We start from the raw sequence: 8,684 nt of genomic DNA on the forward strand, positions 1-8,684 counted from the left end.
CTTCACATCTTTATAAATGGCTTTTTTAATGGTATGATATTCAGTTAATTATTGATGCTTTCCTAAAATTTGTGAAATCTTTCAGGGAAAGGACTGTGTCATCTTCATCTTTGTGTTTCTTGGCCCCAGAAGCACCTGCCACATAGCGAGGGCTTGTAGCAGAAACTGCTAGTTGTCTACCTCAGCATTCATTCATGATCCCATTTTGGGTAGCAATGTACCCAGCTAAAAGATAACATTTCCCAGATTCCTTTGTAGCTCAATGTGTCCATGTAATTAAGTTCAGGATGTTAAAATGTAAGCAGGGAGAGTAACATCAGCATCATGGCAGAATAAGCTGTTCCCTTAGTCTCTTTCCCCAAGTTACAACCAAGCAGACATTCATTAACCAACAGAGGATTCCCTACAAAGCACAACGGGACATCTGAGAGACCCACACAGCCGTACATCTGAAGGTGGGGGTACTGGATCCCCAGGAAACAGTGGAAGGAGGAGAGCAGACCCCCTTCTTCTCCCCAGCAGCGATCTAGGTCGTGGGTCCTCACACAGCAGCTGGTGCATGACTACAAGAGGAGGCAGGGGAGCAGGCAGGCCTGCATGTGAACACTTCCACTTTTGGAGTTGCAGTCCAGCCTGCAGGAATGTTCCACACCGAATGGTGTGGCTCAACCAGCACATGGGCACCCCCACCAAAAGCAGCAGCCCAGGTGAACCACCCATGAGTGCAGAGCAGGCCCATGTGTGCAAAAGACAGCCCCTCCCCTCCCATCTAGTGCACTAGCTTGCCAGTCTGGCCAAGGCAGCAGTTCTGCACCAGAGCACTTGAGCATGCATGATGCACGTGTGACCCACCAAACAGCTGCAGCCAGTAGGCAAACGCAAATGATCCCTAGTCACACAACTTCCAGCAGACGCAGTGCGTTCAGAAAACACAGCTCCTGCTCCCCTCCCCCCACCCCCCACAGAGGTGGTAGGTGGAATCTGCAACTTGATGCTACCACTATGTGGTGGCAAAAGATTGCTTCATCATGTGGACAGCTAATCTTCGACAAAGGAGCAGAGGGCCTACAATGGAGAAAAGAAAGTCTCTTCAACAAATGGTGCTGGAAAAACTGGACAGCCACATGCAAAAGATTGAAAATTGACCATTCTTTTTCACCACACACCAAAATAAACTCAAAATGGATCAAAGACCTAAAGATTAGGCCTGAAACAATAAGTCTTCTAGAAGAGAATATAGGCAGTACACTCTTTGACATCAGTTTCAAAAGAATCTTTTCGGACACTATAACTCCTCAGTTGAGGGAAACAATAGAAAGAATAAACAAATGGGACTTCATCAGACTAAAGAGCTTCTTTAAGGCAAGGGAACACAGGATTGAAACAAAAAAACAGCTCACTAACTGGAAAAAAAAATTTACAAGCCACTTATCAGACAAAGGGTTAATCTCCATAATATACAAAGAATTCACACGGCTTAACAACAAAAAAACAAACAACCCGATCAAAAACTGGGCAGAGGACATGAACAGACATTTCTCAAAAGAAGATATAAATATGGCCAATAGACACATGAAAAGATGTTCATCATCGCTAATCATCAGGGAAATACAAATCAAAACTACACTAAGATACCGCCTTACACCCGTTAGATTGGCAAAAACATCCAAAACCAAGAGCGACAAATGTTGGAGAGGTTGTGGAGAAAAAGGAACCCTCATACACTGTTGGTGGGAATGCAAACTGGTACAGCCACTATGGAAAACAGTATGGAGGTTTCTCAAAAAGTTAAAAATAGAAATACCCTATGACCCAGCCATCCCATTCCTGGGTATCTATCCTAAGAACCTGAAATCAGAAATCCCAAGAGTCCCTTGCACCCCTATGTTCATCGCAGCATTATTTACAATAGCCAAGACGTGGAACCAACCTACATGCCCAGAAACTGATGATTGGATAAAGAAGATATGGTATATATACACAATGGAATACTACTCAGCCATAAAAAAAGACAAAATTGGCCCATTCGCAGCAACGTGGATGGACCTCGAGGGTATTATGTTCAGCGAAATAAGCCAGTCAGAGAGAGACGAACTCCATATGACTCCACTCATAGGTGGAAGTTAACATATTGACAAGGAGATCTGATCGGTGGTTACCAGGGAAAAGGGGGGGTGGGCGAAGGGCACAAAGGGGGAAGAGGTGTACCCACAACATGACTAACAATAATGTACAACTGAAATCTCACAAGGTTGTAATCTATCATAACATTAATAAATAAATAAATAAATAAATAAATAAGTAAAAAAAAAGAAAACAAAAAAAACTTCAAAAAAAATTAAATTATGTAAACTTACAATAAAATTGATTTTATTAAAGATCAAAAAAAAAAAAAAGATCGCTTCATCAAACACTGTGAAGAACTACATTAACACTCCAGAGCAGAAAGAAAATGACAAGTCTCCAGAAACCAATCCTGAAGTCACAGAAATTTACAATCTAAATGACAGAGAATTCAGGGGCTGGCCCAGTGGCATAGTGGTTAAGTTTGTGTGCTCTGCTTCTGTGGCCCGGGTTTCACCAGTTTGGATTCCAGGTACGTACTAATACACCACTTATCAAGTCATGCTGTGGCAGGCGTCCCACATATAAAAAGTAGAGGAAGATGAGCATGGATGTTAGCTAATCTTCCTCAAAAAAATACAATAAAATAAATGACAGAGAATTCAGAATAGTTGTCATAAAGAAACTCAATGAGTGGGGCCAGCCCCACAGCATAGTGGTTAAGATTGGTGTGCTCTGCTTTAGCAACCTGGGTTCTCAGGGCTCGGCCTGGTGGTGCAGTGGTTAAGTTTGCATGTTCCACTTCGGTGGCCCAGGGTCCGCCAATTCGGATCCTGGGTGCAGACATGGCATCAGTGGGCACACCATGCTGTGGTAGGTGTCCCACATATAAAGTAGAGGAAGATGGGCATGGATGTTAGCTCAGGGCCAGTCTTCCTCAGCAAAAAGAGGAGGATTGGCAGCAGTTAGCTCAGGGCTAATCTTCCTCAAAAAGAAAAGAAAAGAAAAGAAAACTCAGAAAGGTAGTTCAATGGACTCAGGAATAAAATTAACGAGCAGAAATAATTCTTCACCAAAGAGACTGAAACTCTAAAAAAGAAGCCAGACAAATTCTGGAGGTGGAGAACACAATGAATGAGATTAAAAAATAGTCTACAAACCTTAAAAAACATAGCTGACGCTATGGAGGACAAAATTCGTAATTTAGAGGACAGAAACATAGAAATGCTTCAGGTGGAGGAGGAGAGAGAACTAAGACAAAAAAAAAAAAAATGAAGAAACTCTCCATGAAATATCCAACTCAGTTAGGAGATGTAACATAAGGATTATAGGCACTCCAGAGGGAGAAAGGAGCAGAGAGCTTATTCAAAGAAATAGTAGCTGAGAACTTCCCAAACCTGGGGGAGAAACTGGACTTACAAGTATATGAAGCCAATAGAACTCCTAAATACATCAATGCAAAAAGATCTTTTCCAAGGTGTATAATAGTAAAACTGGAAAAAGTCAATGACAAAGAAAAAATTTTAAGGGTGGCAAGGCAGAAGAGAATAATCTACAAAGGAACTCCATTAGGCTTTCAGCAGATTTCTCATCAGAAACCTTACGGGCTAGGAGAGATCGGAATGATATGTTCAAAATACTGAAAGACAAAAACTTTCAACCAAGAATACTCTATCCAGAGAAACTACCCTTCAGGCACAATGGAAACAATGGAGAAATAACAGCTTTCCAAGATAAACAAAAGCTGAAGGATTCATCACCAGCAGACCTTCATTACAAGAAATGGTCAAGGACGGCCTCGTACCCGAAACAAAGATGCAAAGGTTTACAAAGCCTTGAGCAAGCAGGTAAATAGACAGATAACATCAGAAAGTTGAGGCTCTCTTCAGAATGTGTTAGCCAACACTTATAACATAAGAGATAAAGAGAAGAAAAGTGTCAAAAATAATTATAAAAACTTCATTTTAATCACGAACTCACAACACAAAACAGAATAATTTGTGACAGCAATAACTTAGAAGGGAAAGAGGGAGGGGATGGAACCTGCTTAGGCTAACGGAGACAAGAGACTATCAGAAAATGGGCTATCTCATTTATGAGATCTTTCTACAAACCTCATGGTAACCACTAAACAAAACATCAGAGCAGAAACACAAATCATAAATAAAGAGAAAATTGAGAAAACCATCACAGAAAACCACCTCACTGAGATGGCAGTCAGAAATACAAAGGAAGAGAAACAAGGGAAATATAGGACAACCAGAAAACAAGAGATAAAATGGCAGTATCAAGCCCTCATCTATTAATAATCTAAGTGTAAGTGGATTGAATTCTCCAATCAAAAGACACAGAGTGGCTGGATGGATTAAAAAACAAGACCCAACAATATGCTGCTTCCAGGAAACACATCTCAGCTCTGAAGACAAACACAGGTCAGAGTGAAGGGATGGAAGATGATACTAAAGCAAATAACAAGCAAAAGAAAGCAGGTGTTACCATACTTATATCAGACAAAGCAGACTTGAAGATAATAAAGACAATGAGAAACAAACCGGGGCAGTATCTAATGATGAAAGAGAGATCCCACCAAGAGGACATAACACTTATGAATATATATACACGTAACACAGGAGCACAAAAGTATATAAAGCAACTATTAACAGACCTAAAATGCGAAACTAACAGCAACACAATAATAGTAGTGGACTTCGACATCCCGCTTACATCAATGGATAGATCATCCAAACAGAAAGTCAACAAAGAAATAGTGGATTTAAATGAAACACTTGAACAGATGGACTTAATAGATATATATAGAACATTCCATCCAAAAGCAGCAGAATACACACTCTTCTCAAGTACATATGGAACATTCTCAAAGATAGACCATATGTTGGGAAACAAGACAAACCTCAATAAATTTAAGAAGGTTGAAATCATATCAAGCATCTTTTCCAACCACAATGCTATGAAACTAGAAATCAACTACAAGAAAAAAGTTTGGAAAGTCACAAATATGCGAAGACTAAATAACATACTACTGTACAACCATTGGATTAATGGAGAAATCAAAGGAAAAATTTAAAAATACCTGGAGACAAATGAAAATGAAAATACATCACACCAACTCTTACGGGATGCGGCAAAAGTGGTTCTAAGAGGGAAATTCATAACAATACAGGCCCACCTAAACAAACGAGAAAAATCTCAAATAACTAACCTTAAACTACACCCAACAGAACTAGAAAAAGAATAACTAACAAAGCCCAAAGTCAGCAAAAGGAGGGAAATAATAAAAATTAGAGCAGAAATAAATGAAATAGAGACTAAAGAAACAGTAGAAAAGATCAATGAAACTAAGAGCTGGTTCATTGAGAAGATAAACAAAATTGACAAACCCTTAGCCAGACTCACTAAGAAAAAAAGAGAGAAGCCTCAAATAAATAAAATTAGGAATGACAGAGGAGAAATTACAATGGATAACACAGAAATATAAAGGATTATAAGAGAATACTATGAAAAACTATATGCCAACAAATTGGATAACCTAGAAGAAATGGGTAAATTCTCAGACCCATACAACCTCCCAAAAGTGGATCAAGAAGAAATAGAGGATCTGAATAGACCAATCATAAGTAAAGAGACTGAAACAGTAATCAAAAACCTCCCAAAAAACAAGTCTAGGACCAGATGTCTTCTCTGGAGAATTCTACCAAACATTCAAAGAAGATTTAATACCTATCCTTCTCAAACTATTCCAAAAAATGGAAGAAGATGGAATGCTTCCTAACTCTTTCTCTGGGGCCAACATCAACCTGATACCAAAACAAGACAAGGTCAACACAAAGAAGGAAAATTACAGACCAATATTGCTGTTGAAGCTAGATGCAAAGATCCTCAACAAAATATTGGTAAACTGAATACACCAATACATTAAGAAGATCATACACCATGATCAAGTGGGATTTATACCAGGGACACAGGGATGGGTCAACATCCACAAGTCAATCAACGTGATATACCACATTAACAAAATGAGGAGCAAAAACCACATTGTCATCTCAACAGATGCAGAGAAAACATTTGACAAGATCCAAAAGCCGTTTATGATAAAAACTCTCAATAAAATGGGTATGGAAGGAAAGTACCTCAATATATTAAAGACCATATATGACAAACCCACAGCCGACATCATACTCAATGGGGAAAACTGAAAGCCATCCCTCTGAAAACAGGGACAAGACAAAGGTGTCCACTCTCATCACTCTTATTTAACATAGTACCAGAGGTTTTGGCCAGAGCAATTAGGCAGGAAAAATAAATAAAAGGAATCCAAATAGGCAAGGAAGAAGTGAAACTCTTGCTGTTTTCTGACATGATCTTATATATATAAAACCCTAAGAAATCTATCAGAAAGCTACTAGAAGTAATCAACAATTACAGCAAAGTTTCAGGGTAAAAAATCAACTTACATAAATCAGTAGCATTTCTATACTCCAATAACGAACTAACAGAAAGAAAACTCAAGAATACAATCCCATTTAAAATCACAATAAAAGGAATAAAATATCTAGGAGTAAATTTAACTAAGGAAATGAAAGACCTATACCTTGAAAACTATAAGACATTATTGAAAGAAATTCAAGAAGAGATGAAGAAATGGAAAGATATTCCATGCACATGGATTGGAACAATAAACATAGTTAAAATGTCCACATTACCTAAAGAAATCTACAGATTCAATGCAATCCCAATCAGAATCCCAATGATATTCTTCGCAAAATAGAACAAAGAATACTAAAATTCGTACGGAACAACAGAAGACCTCTAACAGCCAAAGCAATCCTGAGAAAAAAGAACAAGCCTGGAGGTATCACAATATCTGACTTCAAAATATGCTACAAAGACGTAGTAATCAAAACAGCATGGTACGTGCACAAAAACAGACACACAGATCAATGGAATAGAATTGAAAGCCCAGAAATAAAATCACAAATCTATGGACAGTTAATCTTCAACAAAGGAGCCAAGAACATACAACGGAAAAAGGAAAGTCTCTTCAATAAATGGTGTTGGGGAAACCGGACAGCCACAAGCAAGAGAACGAAAGTAGAACATCATCTTACACCACATACAAAAATTAACTCAGAAGGGATCAAAGACTTGAACATAAGACCCGAAACCATAAAACTCCTAGAAAAAAATATAGGCAGTACATTCTTTGACATCAGTCTTAGCAGCATCTTTTCAAATACCATATCTACTCAGGCATGGGAAACAAAAGAAAAAAATAAACAAATGGGACTACATCAAACTAAAGAGCTTCTGCAAGGCAAAGGAAACCAGGAACAGAACAAAAAGACAACTCACCAACTGGGAGAAAATATTTGCAAATCTTATATCTGACAAGGGGTTCATTTCCAAAATATATAAAGAACTCATACAACTCAACAAAAAAAAAACCCGATCAAAAAACAGGCAGAGGATATGTACAGTTTTCCAAAGAAGATATACAGATGGCCAACAGGCACATGAAAAGATGTTCAACATCATTAATCATTAGGGAAATGCAAATCAAAACTACGAGATATCACCTTATACCTGTTAGAATGGCTATAATTACCAAAACAAAGAACAACAAATACTGGAGAGGTTGTGGAGACAAGGGAACCATCTTACACTGATAGTTGGAATGCAAATTGGTGCAGTCACTATGGAAAACAGTGTGGAGATTTCTCAAAAAATTAAAAATAGAAATACCATATGACCTACTTATCCCACTACTGGGTATTTATCCAAAGAACTTGAAACCAACAATTGAAAGAGACTTATGCACCACTAAGTTTGTTGCAGCACTATTCACAAGAGCCAAGACTTGGAAGCAACCCAAGTGCCCATCGACTGATGATTGGATAAAGAAGATGTGGTATATATATATATATATATATATATATATAGACAATGGAATACTACTCAGCCATAAAAAAGACAAAATTGGCCCATTTGCAAAAACATGGATGGACCTTGACAGTATGATGTTAATTGAAATAAGCCAGACAGAGAAAGACAAACACCATATGATTTCACTCATATGCAGAAGGTAAATAAACACGTAGGTAAAGAGAACTAATTAGTGGTTACCAGCAGGGAAGCAGGTTGTGGGTGGGCAAAAGGGGTAAAGGGGCACATATTTATGGTGAGAATTATACAATGTTAGAAACCATTGTGGCCTCAATAAAATAATTTTTTTTTAAATGTAAGCAGAGGGGTTGGCCCAGTGGCACAGTGGTTAAGTGCACACGTTCTGCTTCGGTGGCCCAGGGTTTGCCAGTTCGGATCCTGGGTGCAGACATGGCACTGCTTGTCAAGCCATGCTGTGGTAGGCATCTCACATATAAAGTAGAGGAAGATGGCCACAGATGTGAGCTCAGGGCCAGTCTTCCTCAGCAAAAAGAGGAGGATTGGCAGCCGATGTTAGCTCAGGGCTAATCTTCCTCAAGAAAAAAAAAATGTAAGCAGAAGTATTATGTGAGACTTCCTGGAAAATCCCTTCTCACTCTTCCTCTTTACCTCTACCTGGAATGCAAGGTCATAGCTGTGGCTTGAAAAGCTATATTGAA

The sequence above is a fragment of the Equus caballus genome, chromosome 15 (genome assembly GCF_041296265.1).
Source record: "Equus caballus isolate H_3958 breed thoroughbred chromosome 15, TB-T2T, whole genome shotgun sequence".
Taxonomy (NCBI): Eukaryota; Metazoa; Chordata; class Mammalia; order Perissodactyla; family Equidae; genus Equus; species Equus caballus.